The 9,839-nt window shown below is 41.6% G+C and overlaps 1 pseudogene; it reads right to left on the bottom strand.

The window, feature by feature from the left end:
* Positions 1-389: 389 nt before the first annotated feature.
* Positions 390-6,321, bottom strand: LOC107664454 (fascin-2-like; annotated as a pseudogene).
* Positions 6,322-9,839: the final 3,518 nt, after the last annotated feature.

Below are 9,839 nucleotides of genomic sequence, written 5' to 3'. Positions count from 1 at the left end.
AAATGTTTTACTATTTAGCGTCCTTTAATTTGGAGTAAGAGAAACTAGGGGAGTGGCTTTATTGTGTCAGACATGTCACTTTGCTTGAAGCTGATTGGTCAAATTTCGCTTTGAGATCTCTAAACCAGAACATAACCTGCCACAGAGCAGGTTAGCTGTGGAGTGTAAGTTACTAAGGCAATGAATGCCGCTAAAAGCCAAACCACTTTCATGGTACCTAAAACCCAGGATTGGTGCAAACTAAACTGAAACTTACCTGGCTAGCCAGCTAATCTGGCTTCATGGTACAGGCCCCTGAACTAGCTCATAAAGGTCTTTAGGATAACTAGAAAGCTATAGGCAGGTGTTTTTGATTAGTGTTGGAGCTAAACTCTGCAGGAGAGTGGATCCCTAGGGCCAGAGTTGAGAACTGAGTATTAGAAACAAATAAAACCACAGAGAGTTCACATGCTCACAAAAACAAAAAAGATAAATCAATGAAGAACGTATTGCTGAAAAGTCATTGGTTGAACAGGTGTCAGGAGGATAACTTGTTGTTACTCTTTGAGTCTGTGTCTCTGTGGGTCTCTGGTACAGCACTCAGTGCTCCCACAGGGACGAGGCATCCACACTGAGCCCATCGCCCATCAGCGTGCCTCCCTGGTCTCCACGCAGGTACTTGCTATTTTGACCCTTGATGGCAACCCGTCCATACTCCACAAACTCAAAGAAGAAATCCTCAGGTTTATTCCCATCTGTGCACACCAGACCACTGCTGGAGACAAACCAGAACTTTTAATTTCCGCCTGTATAGGAAAAAAAAAAGTTTACACAAAAATGTGCCCAGAAGAGTATGTGCTGCTCAGTGAAACCCTGGTCAGTTACAGCTTACACAATAGCAATATGACTCACTTTTTATTTGGTATGCGCCATCACTGAAAAGCAATGAGAAGATATCATAAACAGAGCGGCTGCAGTCCAATGTATTGGAGGTTTTGTGGTGACACACAAAGCCGTTCTCCCCACGCAAGACCAGGATTGGACGATTAATCAGCTTTAGCATGAACTGCTCATCCTCCCCTGCCAAACACATGCAAGGATTTATCTGACTCATGTTAAGTGGGTATTCAGTAGTGACAGGTCAGTAATAACTTGTGCACTCACCCAAAGAATCACTCACAGCAGCAAGCTGTCCATTTTTCTTTGTGCAGACATATTTTCCATTGTTTGCTCTCAAAGCAATTCATCGGCCCAGCCACTTTATGTCAAACATGGTGTTTTCTTCTCTATCAGTCACACAATAAAGATCTTTCACTATTTTCATAAACATTAGTTTATGAAATGCATCAAAACTGTAATTTGTGATAATAATGGAAACACTTACGCTTCTGTGGCCGTGGACAGAAACCCTCCGTGAGTAACGAGTGTCCAGTAATTTCCACCGTTGGTTCTGAACATGCACTTCTTAGTCTCTTTATCAATCTCCATTTGAAATGTCTCCATGTCTGTCTCATCATCCTGATTAGCTGAGATGCTTACACCTGGAATCAAAGACATTCTCATGGCTTCTCAGCAGCTGATGCCTCTTTTCTTTACAAAATTACTATGCAATCAGAATTTGTACAAACACAGTGTGTTGGGTTGTTGAATGTTAAACTCTGTCCCCAAACTGACAGCTGATTGTACTGGTCTCCACCTGTGATTATTAGTCTCTTCTTTAGCTCATAACATCTTCTGAAAATCCACTTCAGACTACCATTGAAAATCAAAATAATAATAATAATTAATAATAATAGTTAATTAATTTACCTTGCATGCAAATTAATGGCTGAATTGCTTGTCAAATTCAAAATACAATTCTGCATCCCATTTACAACCTCAAGTTTCATCACAATACACAGATACTTTTAAATGCCTATCAATGGGAAAACATGCTTTTTGCCTGCATTATTTTTTTAAAACTGTGAAAAGGATTTTTGCCAATATAACAGCAGCTTTCACTGGAAATTTCATCTCAGTGATCTGTTTTACAATGTGCCTGTCTGTGTCTCACTAAACCAGTTTATCACCCGGTTTATCTCTGTCACTCTCTCTCTGAACCTGTGGTTTAAATAACATTACCAGCAAACTTACGTCTGTTCCAACTAGTCAAAGTGACCAGATTGTGTGGAGATTGAGATTCAAATTAGATGCTTCAGAAATATCCCTTGACTGTCTCTTAAGCCTTTTACTGGAGTAATCCCTAACACACACCCCAGCAGCCTGATGCTATAATTCCTAAAAGCAAATGCATAGAGGGGTTTAATAAGCAAGTGGTGGAAGAAACATTCAGCTTCAGGCAAACAGACTCAGCCTTTTACAATTTCAACTGTAGCCTGTGATGTTGTTTACACTGATGTTGTAATGCACTATGTAAAGGTTCTATAACCAAGTAGTGGAAAACCATTTGCATTATTAGCTATTCATTATTGTAAGCAATTTAATGATGTATTCTACTTTATTATAAAGCAGCAAAGAGCTTTCAATTATTTGGCTATGAGAATGAAAAGCATTGATCATAATGGCTCATAGTTGTGTTCAAAGATTGTCCTTTTCCCCTCTGTATCAAATGTCACCCTCCTATTTGTCCAGAATGACTCTAAGAGACAGATGTATTGCTCTTTACTCTGAAACAGTCTAAAAAGTGGCAATGGACTCAATAGGTCTGTTTTATACTATAGGATTCCCAACAAACTCTATTAGCACATGTGAAGCTAGAGGTTGTTTTGTCATACTACCTAAAATTCTGCAGAACCCTAAATTCTGCAAAGTTTGGCAAATGAAAGTTTCATTAATTGACAGCAATAGGATAGCTCACCCAAAAATTAAATTGTTCAGTTATCACTCTTGTGTTGTTCTAAAGCACTTTGACCTTCTTCTATGGCAGGGGTGTCCAATCCTGGTCCTGGAGGGCCAACGTGCTGCAGAGTTCAGCTCCAACTTGGCCCAACACACTTGCCTGGACGTTTCTAGTTATCCTAAAGACCTTGATTAATTGGTTCAGGTGTATTTAACTGAACTCTCTGCAGAGTGCCAACGGCCTTCCAGGAGCAGAATTTGGACAACCCTGGTATACACCTTTGAAGAATTGTACTGGTTGCTTTTTTCCCATGCGATTACAATAAATGAGGACCACAACGGCACCAGAGAAGTAGGCCTATCACAAATGTGGACCATATGACTTATATGCTACATCAGGGCTGTCCAGTCATGTTCCTGGAGATCAGCCTACCTGCAGAGTTCAGTTCCAACCTTGATCCAACACACCTGTCTGAATTTATCAAGTGCTCCTGAATATCACAATTAGTTGGTTCAGTTGTGTTTGATCAGGCTTGGAGCTGAACTTTGCATGAAGGTAGATCTCCAGGAACAGGACTGGGAACCCCTGGGCTACAGTTTATTCCAAGAATAGGGATATCTTCCCTAGCTCACCCAAAAATTGGGTTCATTAGAAACACTCGTTCATTAGAAACATCCAACCTGAGAACTGAATATTCATTTGAGTCTGATCTTTTCGATCTTTTCGAGGAATCAGCTGATCCTCACGCAACAGGCCTGAATGGTTTGTTGACAAATTACACTCCACTTTTGAAGATCGGCTCACCTACTTGATCCAGTTGAATAACAGCCCACTGGAGGTGAAGAATATCAAATATACAATTTTTGCCTACCATTATGGTGCTTTGTGTCTTTTTTGAAATTCGAAACTTTAGTACTTGTTCATTGTAAATAACAGCAGCCAGCACAGCCTTCATAATTTCTTATTTTGTATTACATAAAAACAAAGGGGTTTGGAAGGCATAAGGGTGAAATATTATTACAAAAATTATAATTTATTTTAGGTGAACTGTCTCTTTAAATACAGTATCTCACAGAAGTGAGTACACCCCTCACATTTTTGTAAATATGTTATTATATCTTTTCATGTGACAACACTGAAGAAATTACACTTTGCTACAATGTAAAGTAGTGTGCGTACAGCTTTTATAACAGTGTAAATTTGCTGTCCCCTCAAAATAACTCAACACACAGCCATTAATGTCTAAGGGGTGTACTCACTTTTGTGGCCAGCGGTTTAGACATTAATGGTTGTGTGTTGAGTTATTTTGAGGGGACAGCAAATTTACACTGTTATACAAGCTGTACACTCACTACTTTACATTGTAGCAAAGTGTCATTTCTTCAGTGTTGTCACATGAAAAGATATAATAAAATATTTACAAAAATGTGAGGGGTGTACTCACTTCGGTGATATAATGTATGTGCAAAAGGATATGTCTGACAAATCATTTGAGGTTGCTTTAATCTGTAGAAACACAGTGGATATGACAAATTAAATTGGTTGCTTCACACACAAATAATGAAATTTGCCAGATGACCATGCACCCATCTTTTCACTTTCTGAGATTCTGTAATGCGTACATGCATCATCCATGAAATGACTACACTGTAGGGTTTTGGAAATGCTGCATGTCTATCTCCAAATGTCCAGGCATGTTTTATGACAAGTGTGTTTGACTGCATTCAATTAAGCAAACAATAGTGTGTTATAATTCTAGCACTACTGAACATCATGAACATTATCAGTTTTGAGAGGAACAAGCTAAAGTCTTATGAAAGTAGATTGACCACCTCAAGAATCCACTTTTGTCATGTTCAGCCATGTTGCTGAATGCCTACGCATTGTTTTAAACCAGGGTTGCCCAATCCTGTTCCTGGAGATCTTTCTACAAACTCCAACCCTGATCAAAGACAACTGAGCCAGCTAAATAAGATCGCCAAGAGCACATGATAATTACAGACAGGTGTGTTGGTGCAGAGTTGGAACTACTCTGCAGGTAGGTAGATCTCCAGGAGCGCAGTTGGGAATGACTGTTTAATACAAGAGGTTCCCAGCCACGTTCCTGGATGTCTCCTTAATCAAACATAACTGATTCAGGTCATCAGCTCGTTATTAGAGACTCTGAGACTTGAAATGGGTGTGTCAGACAAAAGAGACATGCAAAATGTGCAGTGTTGGGGGGCCTCCAGGAACAGGGTTGGGAACCACAGTTTTAGACCAATAATAATGACCATGACACTACGTGCTAACAAATGCATAATCATTGGTTACCTTGACGAATAGACACATATCTTTTGTTGGCTGCCTGGAAACTTGTGGGTGGCTCTCTTCCAGATCAAACAGCTCACCTTTCCCTGGCCTTGAACAGCGGCCAGACTTCAGGGTGCCAGTGGGGCCCGTTCGTGAGAGAAACTTGCCCTCACAGTCCTTAAAGGCCAGCTTTCCAGACTTGAGTTCTAGGGTGAAACTAGTGTTAGGCCTGTGCTCCATTACCAGCTTACCATCATTGCTGAGAAAGCGGTTGTCACAAGTCTTCAGACTGTACTTCTCATCCAGGTAGACCAAAGTGATCAGGGAGTCCATGCCCCAGGGGATGTTGCTGTCCATGCAGAGTTTGTTGTCTCTGGTGGACAAGCGTGCGTAGCGCTTGCGGGATACACTTAGCAGGTTGGCTTGTGGGTGAAGGGCAAGATGCATTGCCCACAGTTCAGATTCTCCAATGGTCTGGGCAAAACAGGATAGATATTCAGCAGAGCCTCCAAAATAGCACGAATATGGCTCAGACTGCAAGGCCCAGCGTCCATCTGACTGCATCACAAGCAAGAAACGGCAGGATGTGTTTGGCACTTCCTACTCACAGCTCACCTTGCCATCTTTATCTGTGGCCAGATAACGTCCGAGATGACTGCGCAAGAAAACCACCTGGCTGTCCTGGTCTTGCTCCAGGGTCCAGATCTGTTTCTTCTTCATGCTGGTTCCAGATGCATTTACCTTGAACCCAAATGCCTCTGCTGTGAAGTAACGATTTTCGCAATTAATAAGTCCAAACTGGAGCTTTAAAGCCATACTTATTCCATTTGTGGACATTGTGACCAGGCGGTTGCCAAAGGATTGTTTTAGATGTTTTGTATTGCAGAATAAAAATGCTGAAATGACAATAATATGCCCTTGACTCTCCTCAGATATTAAAAGGTAATTTCAAGTTTCTTCCCTGCTCTGAACGTTGAGTTTCTTTTCCATTCCTTTCCTTGTCCACTCAGACTCAACTACAGATTAAGGCTGTTTTCCTTGTGAGTTTCCTAGTGTTGGATTATTTATCATTAGAGCAGCAGTCCCAGGCTACACTAGTTTACCTTTAGCTACTTCTCTGCATTCACACAGGTGACTGCCTGCTGCTTCCTAATCAGCCTGGATTAAACTCAGCAGGCCGCAGCACCTCAATCCAACAAGCTGCTGACATCATACGCACCACATCTCTGACTCCTCCCATTTGTCCTCTGGCAGATCTCTCTCTCTCTCTCCCCCTCCCTCACTCTTTCCCTCCCACCCTCTCTCTCTCTCCTAGTTTTCAGTCCCAACCCTTCCTTTCTCTTTATACACTGGCTTGTTCTCTTGGGAGTATCCCTTTTGGATGAAATATATTTCTGTTCCACTAAGAAATACAATATTTTGATAAATTTTGGACATTTGTTCTGTACCTCTTACATTTGTATGGTAATGTCACGGTTTCTGAGCAGTTTTTAAAAAAAAATGCTGCTTATTTGACCTTTCTTATTTCCCAGTCAAATGTGTATTCTTTAACCTGTAGCTCAGGTACAGATGATCATGATTTATGATCTCTCTCACAGCACCTGTTGATCTGTGTCCTTATAAGGGTATTACTGACCCTATTACTGTCACTACAAGGTTTCAAATATGCTACAAATTGGTGTCCTATTATTTTTGCCAGACCCGTTTCTGTATTTAAACAATATAGACTCAAATCAAACTGTTTAGCTATATCCCACATTTGTGTGTAACTATTTTATTACATGATTTTGATTTCATGATTTCACTGCTATATAGACCTTCTGTAGCTCCACCCCATTTCAGTGCTGCATTCCTTGTCTTCCGTCTTCCGTTTGTATTTCCACAGTGTGAACGTAAGGTCGTACAAATTTATGAATGAATTACATTTTGTCACGTGTACGTTTCTGTCTAGTTCCTGTTTGCCCCTATTTGGTTAATTTCCTGCTCATTTAGTTAATCATCTTTCATTAGTTCCCACCTGTGTTGTATTAATCATCTCGTTTGCTCCTTAGTTTGCCTTCCTTATAAGCCCTCAGTTATTAATGAATTTATTTAGTAAATTAATGTTGTTGATTTATTGGTCTATGTGTGTTGATGCTATTCAGTTCTCCTGTTCTTTGTGTTTTAAGTTATAATTAAAGTCTATTTACGTTTACTACAACCACAACCGCGTGACAGAATCAAGGACCCATAACAAATGAAGATGATGGCTGAGGACAAGCTGTGTGCACTGCGGCAGAGTGGTCGGACGTCGGAGAGATATGTGGAGGAATTCTCCACGTGTGAATTTCCTCTATTTAAATAATTCCGACTTCGAGGTGGAAGAAGTCAATAGAAATTCTAAGTTTCCTCGTCCAGCCCCCTCTGGAACAAGTCGTGCCTCCCCAGTTCACCTCACACCAGGAACCCACACATACCTCGCCAACGGCTCCGACCACCTGCCCAAACCGAGGCATCCCCATGTTCTCCTAAGCTCCTCCCTAGTCCTCAGCCCTGGATCGCCGGCTGCTCGGAAGTCAAGATGGCCGGCCGGTCATCTCTCAGGCCCGCCGGCCGCCGAGGGCTCAACGCTGATGGACATGGCACTGCCCCCGGAGTTCACGGCCCCTATCCTCTCTCCAGAATGCGCTCGAGAAAGCTCTCCTTCGTCTCCGCTGTTCCCGTCCAGCTTTCCATCGTCTCCTGAGTCTCTTTCACCTCGGCTGGTCCCGTCCAGCCCTCCTTCGTCTCTAGAGCACCCCCCCAAAGCCAGCTCCTCGAAAGCGCCCGCCAGAGCACCCTCCAGTGCCCGCTCCTCCAGAGTGTCCTCCAGAGTGTCCTCCAGAGTGCCCTCCAGAGAGTCCTCCAGTGCCCGCTCCTCCAGAGCACCTTCAAGTGCCCACTCCTCCAGAGCGCCCCCCAGGATTCCTAGATTTCCCCAATAAATTTTTTTTTTTTGGGGGGGGAGCATATACCGAGGATCCGCCATCCTCCTGTGTCCCCCGATCCGCAATGGCCTCCTGAGCTACCAGCTCCGCCATGGCCTCCTGAGTCCCCTGCTCCGCCATGGCAACCTGAACAGCCTGCTCCGCCATGGCCTTCTGAGTCCCCTGCTCCACCATGGCAACCTGAACTGCCTGATCCGGCCAGGGCGATATCTGTCACATGTACATTTCTGTCTAGTTCCTGTTTGCCCCTATTTGGTTAATTTCCTGCTCATTTAGTTAATCATCTTTCATTAGTTCCCACCTGTGTTGTATTAATCATCTCGTTTGCTCCTTAGTTTGCCTTATAAGTCCTCAGTTTCTGTGTCTTCTTTGTCCTGTATTAATGTTGTTGATTTATTGGTTTACGTGTGTTGATGCTATTCAGTTCTCCTGTTCTTTGTGTTTGAAGTTATAATTAAAGTCTATTTATGTTTACTCATTCTTTGAGCGCTTTACTACTACCACGACCGCGTGACGCATTTGTCATGACAGCCGACTCAAACATTACAATTCTCAAACATTTATAATACTCATGCTAACTTTCGTTTACTCTATAATAAGTAACTCCACGTCACCACCTAATTATTCTTCAACAGTGAGGCTATAGAGTTGCCGCCAAAACTTAAGTTCAAAGACAGAATTCTAAAAATGGCTGAGCACTAGTTTAAGGTCTATACTGTACAAAAAAATGTAACTTATTGAAAGAAAAGGGCACAAACAAATAATGTATGTAATTACAAAGCAACATTTGATAGCAAACTAGCTTCCCGAAAGCTAAACAACAAAATGTTCAGTTCACATTGGTGCTTATTCTGAATAAGAACTGCCCACTTAGACAGGAATAGATTGTACCTGCATGAGCTGTTTAATGGGGAATAGGAGTGTTGTGTTGTGTTGTGTTGTGTTGTGTTGTGTTGTGTTGTGAAAAGGCAAGTGTATTGGGAAAACTTTATTTCTAAATAACTGAAGTATTAATACAGTGTCAGTTTAATACACTTAGTTACAGTTAACCCAGCCAAAATGAAAGTGTGTTGAAATCAAATTTAAATGTAATTAGTCCTGTCAAACGATTAATCGCGATTAATCACATCCAAAATAAACGATTTTGTTTACATAATATATGTGTATTAGGGATGTGCATCTCATGACTCAAGCCTATACGATACGCATCTCGATGCATAGCCAACGATATGATACATTAAAGATACATATGAAGCAGCTTCCGATGCGATGCGATGCGATACGATTCACCCCTGTTACGATGCAGTGCAATCCAATTTTGATTCGATTCGATTCAACACAATGCGATTCGATACAATGGAGAAAATATGATCACTTTTAATGCCTCGAGGCGTGTTTCATAAAACAAGTTTACAAAATAAGCCAGGCTTATTTCAGTTAGTCTGACTCACTGTCAAATGATTTGGTTCCATAAAGCAAATTTAACATGGGCCTAGATCAAGCTAGTCACTGTGGCAACTTATGCTGGGAAACTAACCTGGTCTAAAGCAGGCTAACTGTCAGAATAAGCTGAGTTCCTCTAACACTGACCAATAGGAATCCAATGATATTACTACTCTCTCACATACTATTATTTGACTTTTTTTTTCTTTACAGTTTCTAGCCATGCAGCCGTTCTCTCTGGTTTTATGACAGCTGTACCTTTTATAGTTTGCAGAACAGATAGCAGAACATTAGAACATTATTGCTCTTTAAAGCATTAA

This window comes from Sinocyclocheilus anshuiensis, unplaced genomic scaffold (genome assembly GCF_001515605.1).
Source record: "Sinocyclocheilus anshuiensis isolate Anshui unplaced genomic scaffold, SAMN03320099.WGS_v1.1 scaffold321, whole genome shotgun sequence".
Classification (NCBI taxonomy): domain Eukaryota; kingdom Metazoa; phylum Chordata; class Actinopteri; order Cypriniformes; family Cyprinidae; genus Sinocyclocheilus; species Sinocyclocheilus anshuiensis.
This window is presented reverse-complemented; position numbering and strand designations above follow the sequence as displayed.